This window comes from Rana temporaria, chromosome 4 (genome assembly GCF_905171775.1).
Source record: "Rana temporaria chromosome 4, aRanTem1.1, whole genome shotgun sequence".
Classification (NCBI taxonomy): domain Eukaryota; kingdom Metazoa; phylum Chordata; class Amphibia; order Anura; family Ranidae; genus Rana; species Rana temporaria.
In genome coordinates this window covers 4,216,782-4,227,558 of record NC_053492.1, presented here as the reverse complement: position 1 = coordinate 4,227,558, position 10,777 = coordinate 4,216,782, and positions in this window count along the sequence as shown.

Here is a 10,777-nt window from a genome sequence, read left to right as displayed (position 1 = left end):
TGCAGGACATGAGCAAGCAGGAGCTGATCCGTGAATACATGGAGCTGGAGGAGTGCATAAGCCGCATGGAGGAGGAGAACAACCGCCTGAGGTCACAGCAGGCCGACCCCCCCAGGCTCCATGAACTGGAGATGGAGCTGGAGAAGCTCCAAGAGGAGAACCGGCGGCTGCGGAGGGAGCAGGGGGTGGCTGACCTTATGGGGCTCTGATTCCCCCCCCCCGGACTCTGAGCACCAGTGCTACAGCATTTCAACAAATATAACTTTTTCTTTTTATGAATCTCCTGTGATTGTCACTTCAGAGCCATAACCTGCCCCTCCCATAGCGGGACACCTAGACGGCGGCGCACAGACCCATTCGCCGTCTTCACACTGACTTCTGGTGACTCTGCAGATCGCACAAAGACTTGGGGACTGACCGGCGTGTGATCTGACGACCCGGTGGCATACCTGAGTCTGAAGCAGTTACCAATGGAGGTCAGTCACGCCAAACGGAGTTAACCTCGGACTAAAAGCTCTGAACCCGTCAACCCTACTGGACCAGGGAAGGTCCAACCGGGTTTGCCGTAGCAGGGAGAAAAAGGGGGGCCATTGTGAAGGATGCTTCAGTGTAATTCTCCCTGCTTGGTTAAATTGTGGGTTAGAGGTAATGTTAATGACCCGTCTGCAGCTAGCTCCTTATTTCAAAGGGATGTTAATCCTGTTACTGTGATTAGAGGTGACTCATGTTATGTATTCTGATTGCTTCATTATGCGGTGCCAGGCTGCCCAGCTAATGTGTTCTGTACACCTTGTAATTAACTTCCCTGATGTCATTATTTAAAGAAAATGTGTCTCAGGTCGGCTCTGAATTGTCTGGCTATATTCTGTATGAGAAACTCCAGAGTGTGTGAAAAGGGGGTGGAGCTCCCATTGTTCCTTGATTAAGGATTTAGCTTGTAAAACTGTATTTATAACCAGCAGCAAGCTGCCAATAAATCAGTCTTGGTTCCAGCATTCAGTCTTGACTCATGTGTGGATGATCCTGTGATGTTCTTGTATGGAGAGGAGGGAATGCTTGACGGGGATATCATACCGATACCGTCACACGGTTTCTGTCCCGTGTCCAGGCCGGAATCCCATTTGAAATGGATCAAGTAGGTTGTGGGTATCTAGATGCTGTTGCAGCTGTTGTACCACTACTTTTTCCATTACCTTTGAGAGTACATTTAGGCCTGTTATTGGACGGCGGTGGAGTGGGTCCTTGGGGTCCAGGTTGGGTTTCTTCAAGATGGGTCGAATTATACCCTCCTTCAACTGGGAGGGCACTATGCCTTCCCTGAAGGATTGGTTGATAGTGATAGGAGGTGCCAGGATGCCGGCGCATCCCTTCAGCAGGTTAGTGGGGATGATATCATTCGGCGCGGTGCTGTTATGCAGAGTACCGATGATATTTTTAGTGGCATGGATAGAGATAGGTTCCAGCGTGAACTTACCTGGTTGTGGTGAATTACTGCAGGTATTGTGTAAATCATTACAGGGAGGGTTGAGGGGGGAATTATTTTGCTGAATGCTTTGTCGGATCCCCTCGATTTTATTAATGAAGTTATATGACAATTCAGTACAAAATTCTTGTGAGTCCGAATTGGGGGCTTCAAGACATCCTAGATTCATGGTCTGAGTGACCAATTTGAAGAGTTCACATGGGTGATTAAGGGTGCTGTTGATAGCCTCGGAAAAATAGTTTTTCTTGGCTTTGAAGATTTCTTTGTGGTATTTTCTTGTTGTTGCTTTGTAGACGATGAGGTTCTCATCTGAAGAGCTTCTTTTCCAGGCGGCTTCCGCCCTTCTACGCTCTTGCTTCAGTAATGCCAGTTGGTTGTTGAACCAGCTGGAGTTATTTTTCCGGAAGCGGGTTTTACGTTTCGGCGCTATTAAGTCGGCTGACTGTAATAGGGCTGTGTTTATGGTATCCAGTGTTTCTTCAGCCGTTTGATGCGGCTGAATTGTATTTATTTTTTTCCTTAACGTGGCTTTGAAGAGTTCCGAGTGGAGCTTCTTCTTACATCTAGTCCAGTGATACACTGCCACACCCCCATTAATAAAAGTGGTATAATCTGTTTAGTATAGACCAGTGGTCAACAAACTATGGACGGGGGCCGATGCGGCCCCTTGCTTGCGTTTATCTGGCCCATGGGGTACCATTCCATCCACTGACACTAACTATGGGGTATTATTTATCCCACTGACACAAACAATGGGGAATTAATTATCCCACTGACATTAACGATAGGGCACCATTCCTTCCATTAATATCAACAATGGGGCACAATTCCTTCCACCGACACCAATGATGGGACACAGTTCCTCTCACTGACACCAACGATGGGGCATTGTTTACTTCCACTGGACATTTTCTACTCCCACTGGCCCCTCTAAAGTCTAAACTGGCCCTTTGTTTAGAAAGTTTGGAGACCCCTGATATAGACTGATGAGGTGAGAAGGTGATTGGTGGGAAAGGTGACACATCTCCAAAATGGAGTGTTTTCCGGCCCTGTAAGTGGAGAAATGTTCTGACCCTGAAGGGGTTAATCTAGGTTTCCACACTATATATGTGTGTATCATCATCTGCTGGAGATAAAAGACGTCACAGTGACTATGGAGGAAGAGGACGGACATGACGGGGGTTACTGGGTGTAAATAGAAAATAAGATCTTATTACCTCCTCTGCTGCCACTTCCAGTAACGTCTTCTCTCTACTTCCTCCCAACTCACCTCTCACCTGGAACTTCCTGTCTGTACCTGACATCACTTCCTGTCTTCCATAGAGATGTCGTGTGTGTATAAGTGAGATCACCACCTTGTGGAGCTCAGAGGAACTGCAGCCCTGAGAAACATCTTGTAGTGTGAACACAGCCTTGTGCTGTGTGTGTATATACTGTATATCCTTATAGATGGGTCATCTCCACTCCCACCAAGGGGGATAGAAATATATTACTGACTAGTCCAGCCTTTATCAGCCAGGGATCCTCCAAAGGTTTTTAGGGGTTCCCTGTAAATTGACCAATTTCTGTCCTTCAGTACAACAATTTCATGATCATGTAAAAATGTCCTTCTTTCACTGATCACTGATATAAGGGGATCCTTCTCCCATCGCTCACCAATAAGGGACCAATAAACAGATCACTTGTTTGGTTTTGTTTTGTTTGGGTTTAGACTGAATGGGAGCTCCTGAGTGTGTATGAAGAGGCGGAGCCCTGAGTGTGTATGAAGAGGTGGAGCTCCTGAGTGTGTATGAAGAGGCGGAGCCCTGAGTGTGTATGAAGAGGCGGAGTTCCTGATTGTGTTTGAAGAGGCGGAGCTCTGAGTGTGTATGAAGAGGCGGAGCCCTGAGAGTGTATGAAGAGGCAGAGCTCCTGAGTGTGTATGAAGAGGCAGAGCCCCGAGTGTGTATGAAGAGGCGGAGCTCTGAGTGTGTATGAAGAGGCGGAGCCCTGAGTGTGTATGAAGAGGTGGAGCCCTGAGTGTGTATGAAGAGGCGGAGCTCTGAGTGTGTATGAAGAGGTGGAGCTCCTGAGTGTGTATGAAGAGGCGGAGCTCCTGAGTGTGTATGAAGAGGCGGAGCTCCTGAGTGTGTATGAAGAGGCGGAGCCCTGAGTGTGTATGAAGAGGCGGAGCCCAAAGTGTGTATGAAGAGGCGGAGCCCTGAGTGTGTATGAAGAGGTGGAGCCCTGAGTGTGTATGAAGAGGCGGAGCTCCTGAGTGTATATGAAGAGGTGGAGCTCTGAGTGTGTACGAAGAGGCGGAGCTTCTGAGTGTGTATGAAGAGGCGGAGCCCAAAGTGTGTATGAAGAGGCGGAGCCCTGAGTGTGTATGAAGAGGCGGAGCCCTGAGTGTGTATGAAGAGGCGGAGCTCCTGCTGGAACATCGGTCGGAGGAGGAAGCCAAGTCTAGGAGGGAGACTGACAGAAAGCGCAGCAGACTTGCAGGAGTGAGTGAGGAGGATCCATCGGAGGTGAGGAGAGTGTGAAGGATGTTGGTGACTCTGGTAGATGAAAAGCTGGGAGTCATATTGCTCTGGTGAGTGGGGAAGCACTACTAAGGGGGCGCCCTCACCATCACGTGTGTAAGAGGAGGAAGAAGGCGTGGCTACACTACAGCTGGCACAGTTTGGAGCACCGAGAACTTTCACACCTTATCCACTTTTCATTGATTGGTGGATTGTTTTTGGAGCAAAATAAGTTAAAGGGGTTGTGAAGGAAACATTTTTTTTTCATAATAAGCATCCTTTACCTGCAGACATTCCTGTTTTCACTTCCTCATTATTTGTTTTTGCTCAGAAGTTGCTCTATTTCTTCTCTGTTCTGTTCACTTCCTGCTTGTCTGATTTTACTGACCACTGTGACGGGAGGCTTTACTGCGGTGGTCAGTGACGTGCTCGCCCCCTCCTGGGAACTACATCTGTGCGGCAGGACGCGCTCTATGTGTTAGAGACTTCAAGGGGGTGTGAATTACTGGGTGTGCCGCAATTCATACTGGGAAATGTAGTTCTTACATGAACGAGCGCCGCAAACCAGGAAGTGAATGAGAGAACAGAAACTAGAATGCCGGAGGTGATATAGATGAAGGAATTTAATAGGTATTTACTCGTTTTTTAACAGAATCATTACACTATTCTGTCTGTCTACCTTGCAGACATTAATTTTAGGCAAAAAAAATTTCCTTTACAACTCCTTTAATTGAAGTAGATGTGAAGTGTAAGCAGTGGACTTGCAGAGAACACTATATTGAGTAAAAAATATTGTATGATTACATGAATTTGCACAGATTTTAACCACTTGCCGCCCGCCAATGACAAATTGACGTCGGCAAAGTGGTTGTAGAATCCTGACTGGACGTCATATGACGTCCTCAGGATTCTTAGCCGCTGCGCGCCCCCGGGGGCGCTCATCGCGGCGATCGTTGTTGCGGGGTGTCAGTCTGACACCCCGCAACACCGATCTCGGTAAATAGTCTCTCACGGAGACTCTTTACCACGTGATCAGCCGTGTCCAACCACGGCTGATCACGATGTAAACAGGAAGAGCCGTTGATGGCTCTTCCTCACTCGCGTCTGACAGACGCGAGTAGAGGAGAGCCGAACGGCGGCTCTCCTGACAGGGGGGGTTTGCGCTGATTGTTTATCAGCGCAGCCCCCCCTCGGATCGCCACATGGACCACCAGGGATGCCCACTAGGGAAGGGCAAAACTAAAAAAAAAAGGGGCAAAAAAAGTCAAAAAAAAAAAAGTCTGAAAAAAAAAAAAAAGTCTGGGGGAAAAAAAAAAAGATGCAAAATAAAAAGATGCCAATCAGTGCCCACAAATGGGCACTGACTGGCAACAAGTAAATCAGTGCCGCCCCACAGTGTCCATCAGTGCCGCCCCACAGTGTCCATCAGTGCCACCACACAGTGCCCATCTGTGCCACCCCACAGTGCCCATCTGTGCCACCCATAAGTGCCACCCCACAGTGCCCATCAGTGCCGCCCATGAGTGCCCATCAGTGCCGCCCATGAGTGCCCATCAGTGCTGCCCATGAGTGCCCATCAGTGCCGCCTATGTGTGCCCATGAGTGCCGCCTATGTGTGCCCATCAGTGCCGCATACCAGCGCCGCCAATCAGTGCCACCTCATCTGTGCCCGTCAGTACTACCTCGTCGATGTCCATCAGTGCCATCTCATCTGTGCCCATCAGTGCCACCATATCAATGCCCATAATTGAAAGAGAAAACGTACTTATTTACAAAAAAATTACAGAAAAAAATAAAAACGTAATTTTTTTCAAGATTTTCGGTCTTTTTTTAGTTGTTGCGCAAAAAAAAATCGCAGAGGTGATCAAATACCACCAAAAGAAAGCTCTATTTGTGGGTAAAAAAGGACGCCAATTTTGTTTGGGTACAGTGTAGCATGACCGCGCAATTGCCATTCAAAGTGCGACAGTGCTGAAAGCTGAAAATTGGCTTGGGCGGGAAGGTCTATACGTGCCCTGTATGGAAGTGGTTAAGTTTATTTTATATAGCAAAAAATATTATAAGAATAAAGAAATAGGTGTAAAGTGGAAGCAGTGGATCTGCAGGGAACATCATCCTGAGTACAAAGCTCTTTATGTTGTGTATGAATTTGCACATGGATCAGATTACTTCATTCATAGATAAACACCATAAGATGAATGAAGTAGGTGTAAAGTGGAAGCAGTAGATCTGCAGAGAATATTATTGGAGCCCCTAGCACTTTATATATGAATGTCTCCACATATTTTAGTGTATGTGTGATAATTGATGTGCGGCACACACAATAGGACAGCGCTGTGACACATAATGCTCTTCTAGGTGATAAAGGGAAGACTTACCTTTGTTAAAGCAGCAGTCCGGTAGAAGTTATTTCTGGAGGTATTTGAGTTGTTACACATAGCGCAGGTTTTTTTCTATTTATATTGGGGACATAATTGCCCAAATCTGGGGATCAGGAGCCATTTCCACCCTTTACTCTCGGCTGGGGTTCTTTGTATCCATATAACAGATGTTCTACATGACTAAATCTCACATCAATTTTACTGCCAAATCAAAGGGGCCAAAATGTCTCCCCTCCCCCGAGCAGTAATATATTTCTATCCCCCTTGGTGGGAGTGGAGATGACCCATCTATAGGGATATACAATACATACACACACACAGCACAAGGCCGTGTTCACACTACGAGACGTTTCTCTGGGCTGCAGTTCCTCTGAGAGCCACAAGGTGGTGATCTCACCACTACCCAGACAGGAAGACAGGAAGTGATGTCAGGCACAGACAGGAAGTTGCGGGTGAGAGGTGAGTCGGGAAGAAGTAGAGAGAAGACGTTGCTGGAAGTGGCAGCAGAGGAGGTAATAAGATCTTATCTTCTATTTACACCCAGTAACCCCGTCATGTCCGTCCTCTTCCTCCATAGTCACCGTGACGTCTTTTATCTCCAGCAGATGATGATACACACATATATAGTGTGGAAATGTAGATTAACCCCTTCAGTGGGCAATTAGTTGATGATTCCCTCATCCACACATTGGAGGGGGATGGGGGTGAGTGAGTAGGGTTGCCGTCTTTTCTTCAAGTCAAACCCGAACACTTTAGCAGCGCACAGCAATTTTTTTATTATAGAATAAACTATACATATATTTTTTAGGGTTGTCCCGATACCACTTTTTTAGGACCGAGTACAAGTACCGATACTTTTTTTCAAGTAGTCGCCGATACCGAATACCGATACTTTTTTTTAATGTCATGTGACCGTTTTCAAACCACAATACAGACCAAAGATATTTTCTTTAGAATTATGAAGAACTGGTACATCATGGTGTGGGGCTGTTTTTTAGCATACGGTACTGGAAAACTACATATCATTGAAGGAGTGATCACTGTCAGTGCAGCTCATCGGTGCCAGTGCCCAAAAGTGCAGCTAGCCAGTGCCACCTATCAGTGCAGATCAGTGCCCATTAGTGCATCAGTGCAGGGAGGCAGCTTATTAGTGCATCTCATCAGTGCCACCCAATCAATGCCAGTGCCACCTATCGGTGCCATCCATTTATGAGTGCCATTCAATCAATGCCAGTGCCACCTAGCAGTGCCATCCAATGGTGCCATCCAATTTGTGTTCGATGTCACAAAAAAAAAAAAAAGTATTCTATTTTGGTATCGGGAGTATTTGCGCGAGTACGAGTACTAGCGCAAATACTCGGTATCGGTCCCGATACCGATACTGGTATCGGTATCTGGACAACCCTAATATTTTTCTATTAACCACTTAAGAACCGGTCCTTTATGCAGGTAAAGGACCTGGCCAGTTTTTGCGAATCGGCACTGCGTCGCTTTAACTGACAATTGCGCGGTCGTGCGCATGGCTCCCAAACAAAATTGGCGTCCTTTTTTCCCCACAAATAGAGCTTTTTTTTGGTGGTATTTGATCACCTCTGCGTTTTTTTTTTTTTTTTTTTGCGCTATAAACAAAAATAGAGCAACAGCGTTTTTTTTCGTGACTGCGGCATTATGGCGGACACATCGGACAATTTATACACATTTTTGGGACCATTGTCCTTTTCACAGCAAAAATTGCTATAAAAATGCATTGTTTACTGTGAAAATTACAATTGCAGTTTGGGAGTTAACCACAAGGGGGTGCTGAAGGGGTTAAGTGTGACCTCATATGTGTTTCTAACTGTAGGGGGGCGGGGCTGGACGTGTGACGTCATTGATCGTGTTATCGTATATTAGGGAACACACGATCAATGACACTGCCACTGTGAATAACGGGGAAGGTGTGTTTACACACACCTCTTCCCGTTCTTCAGCTCCGGAGGACCGATCGCGGGACACCGGCGGCAATCGGGTACCGCGGGCGCGGCTACGGAGCTTCGGACCGGGTCACGTGCACGCGCCGGCGGCGCACGTGACCCCACGGCTGGGCTTAAAGGGCCACGTACAGGTACGTGGATGTGCCCAGCCGTGCCATTCTACTGACGTATATTGGCTTAAGTGGTTAAATAACATTTCTAATCATATGAAGTTAATAACAAGAGTCCACAGAGTTCCCCCTTTTACATCTGAACTTGAAAAGTTCCCTTTCACTGTAAGGGGGACTCTGCCTTCTCTGATGTAAGGGAGAACTCTGGGGACTCTAATATAAGGGATCCTCTGGAAACCTGATTTAAGGGGGAACACTGAGTACTCTGATGTAAGGGGGAACACTGTGGCCTCTGGTGTAAAGGGGTGCTCTGAGAACCCCGTTTTACCTTGGTTTACTCACTCAGAGGGAGGAGAGAGAATAGGGGAGACTTCAGTCACCACAGACAGGGATGGATGGTGAGCTCACTCACCCCTTGGCAGTCAGCACCTCTCATCCAGATGTATCTGAGGCTGCTGAATTTCACATTTACAGCCCCAACTTTCATTTTCTGAGGTGCAGTGCCAGGGAATGGAGTGTGGGAAGACATAGAGGGGTAGGGGTGGGGGGAAGATGTGCAGGTTAAGCCCTCTCTCCTCTCCCGTCTGTGTACACATTAGGGTTGTCATGATACCGATACCTGTATCGGGACCGATACCGAGTATTTGCGGGAGTACTTGTACTCCCGCAAATGCCCCCGATGCCTGGCCGAATACTTGTCTCACCCCCCCGCCGCAAAGCCGCCACCGCGTTAATCAGCGTGCGGGGAACATTACAGCTTTCGTTTGAATAGCTGTCTGTTCCGCGTATAGACACTCCCCCTTGCGCGGGATTGGACAGATGACCTGTCCAATCCCGAGCAAGGGGGAGTGTCTATACACGGTGCGGCGGGGATACAGCTATTCAAACGAAAGCTGTAATGTTCCCCACACGCTGATTAACGCGGCAGCGGCGGCATCATCCAGGTATGGGGGACATGGCTGCAATATGTGGGGGGACATGGCTGGATATATGTGGGGGGACATGGCTGCAATATGTGGGGGACATTGCTGCATTATGTGGGGACATGGCTGCAATATGTGGGGACATGGCTTCAATATGTGGGGGACATGGCTTCAATATGTGGGGGACATGGCTTCAATATGTGGGGGACATGGCTGCAATATGTGGGGACATGGCTTCAATATGTGGGGGACATGGCTTCAATATGTGGGGGACATGGCTGCAATATGTGGGGGACATGGCTGCAATATGTGGGGGACATGGCTGCAATATGTGGGGGACATGGCTGCAATATGTGGGGGACATGGCTGCAATATGTGGGGGGACATGGCTGCATTATGTGGGTGGACATGGCTGCATTATGTGGGGGACATGGCTGCAATATGTGGGGGATATGGCTGCAATATGTGGGGATATGGCTGCAATATGTGGGGACATGGCTGCAATATGTGGGGGACATGGCTGCATTATGTGGGGGACATGGCTGCAATATGTGGGGGACATGGCTGCAATATGTGGGGGACATGGCTGCATTATGTGGGGGACATGGCTGCATATGGGGGGGACATGGCTGCAATATGGGGGGGACATGTCTGCAATATGCGGGGGGACATGGCTGCAATATGTGGGGGGACATGGCTGCAATATGTGGGGGGACATGGCTGCAATATGTGGGGGGACATGGCTGCAATGTGTGGGGGACATGGCTGCAATATGTGGGGGACATGGCTGCATTATGTGGGGGACATGGCTGCATTATGTGGGTGGACATGGCTGCATTATGTGGGGGACATGGCTGCAATATGTGGGGGACATGGCTGCAATATGTGGGGATATGGCTGCAATATGTGGGGACATGGCTGAATATATGTGGGGGACATGGCTGCAATATGTGGGGGACATGGCTGCATTATGTGGGGGACATGGCTGCAATATGTGGGGGACATGGCTGCAATATGTGGGGGACATGGCTGCATATGTGGGGGACATGTCTGCAATATGTGGGGGGACATGTCTGCAATATGTGGGGGGACATGTCTGCAATATGTGGGGGGACATGGCTGCAATATGTGGGGGGACATGGCTGCAATATGTGGGGGGACATGGCTGCAATGTGTGGGGGACATGGCTGCAATATGTGGGGGACATGGCTGCATTATGTGGGGGACATGGCTGCATTATGTGGGGGACATGGCTGCATTATGTGGGGGACATGGCTGCATTTTGTGGGGGGACATGGCTGCATTTGGGGACACATTTAAAAAAAAGTATCGGTATTCGGTATCGGCGAGTACATGGAAAAAAAGTATCGGTACTTGTACTCGGTCCTAAAAAAAATGGTATC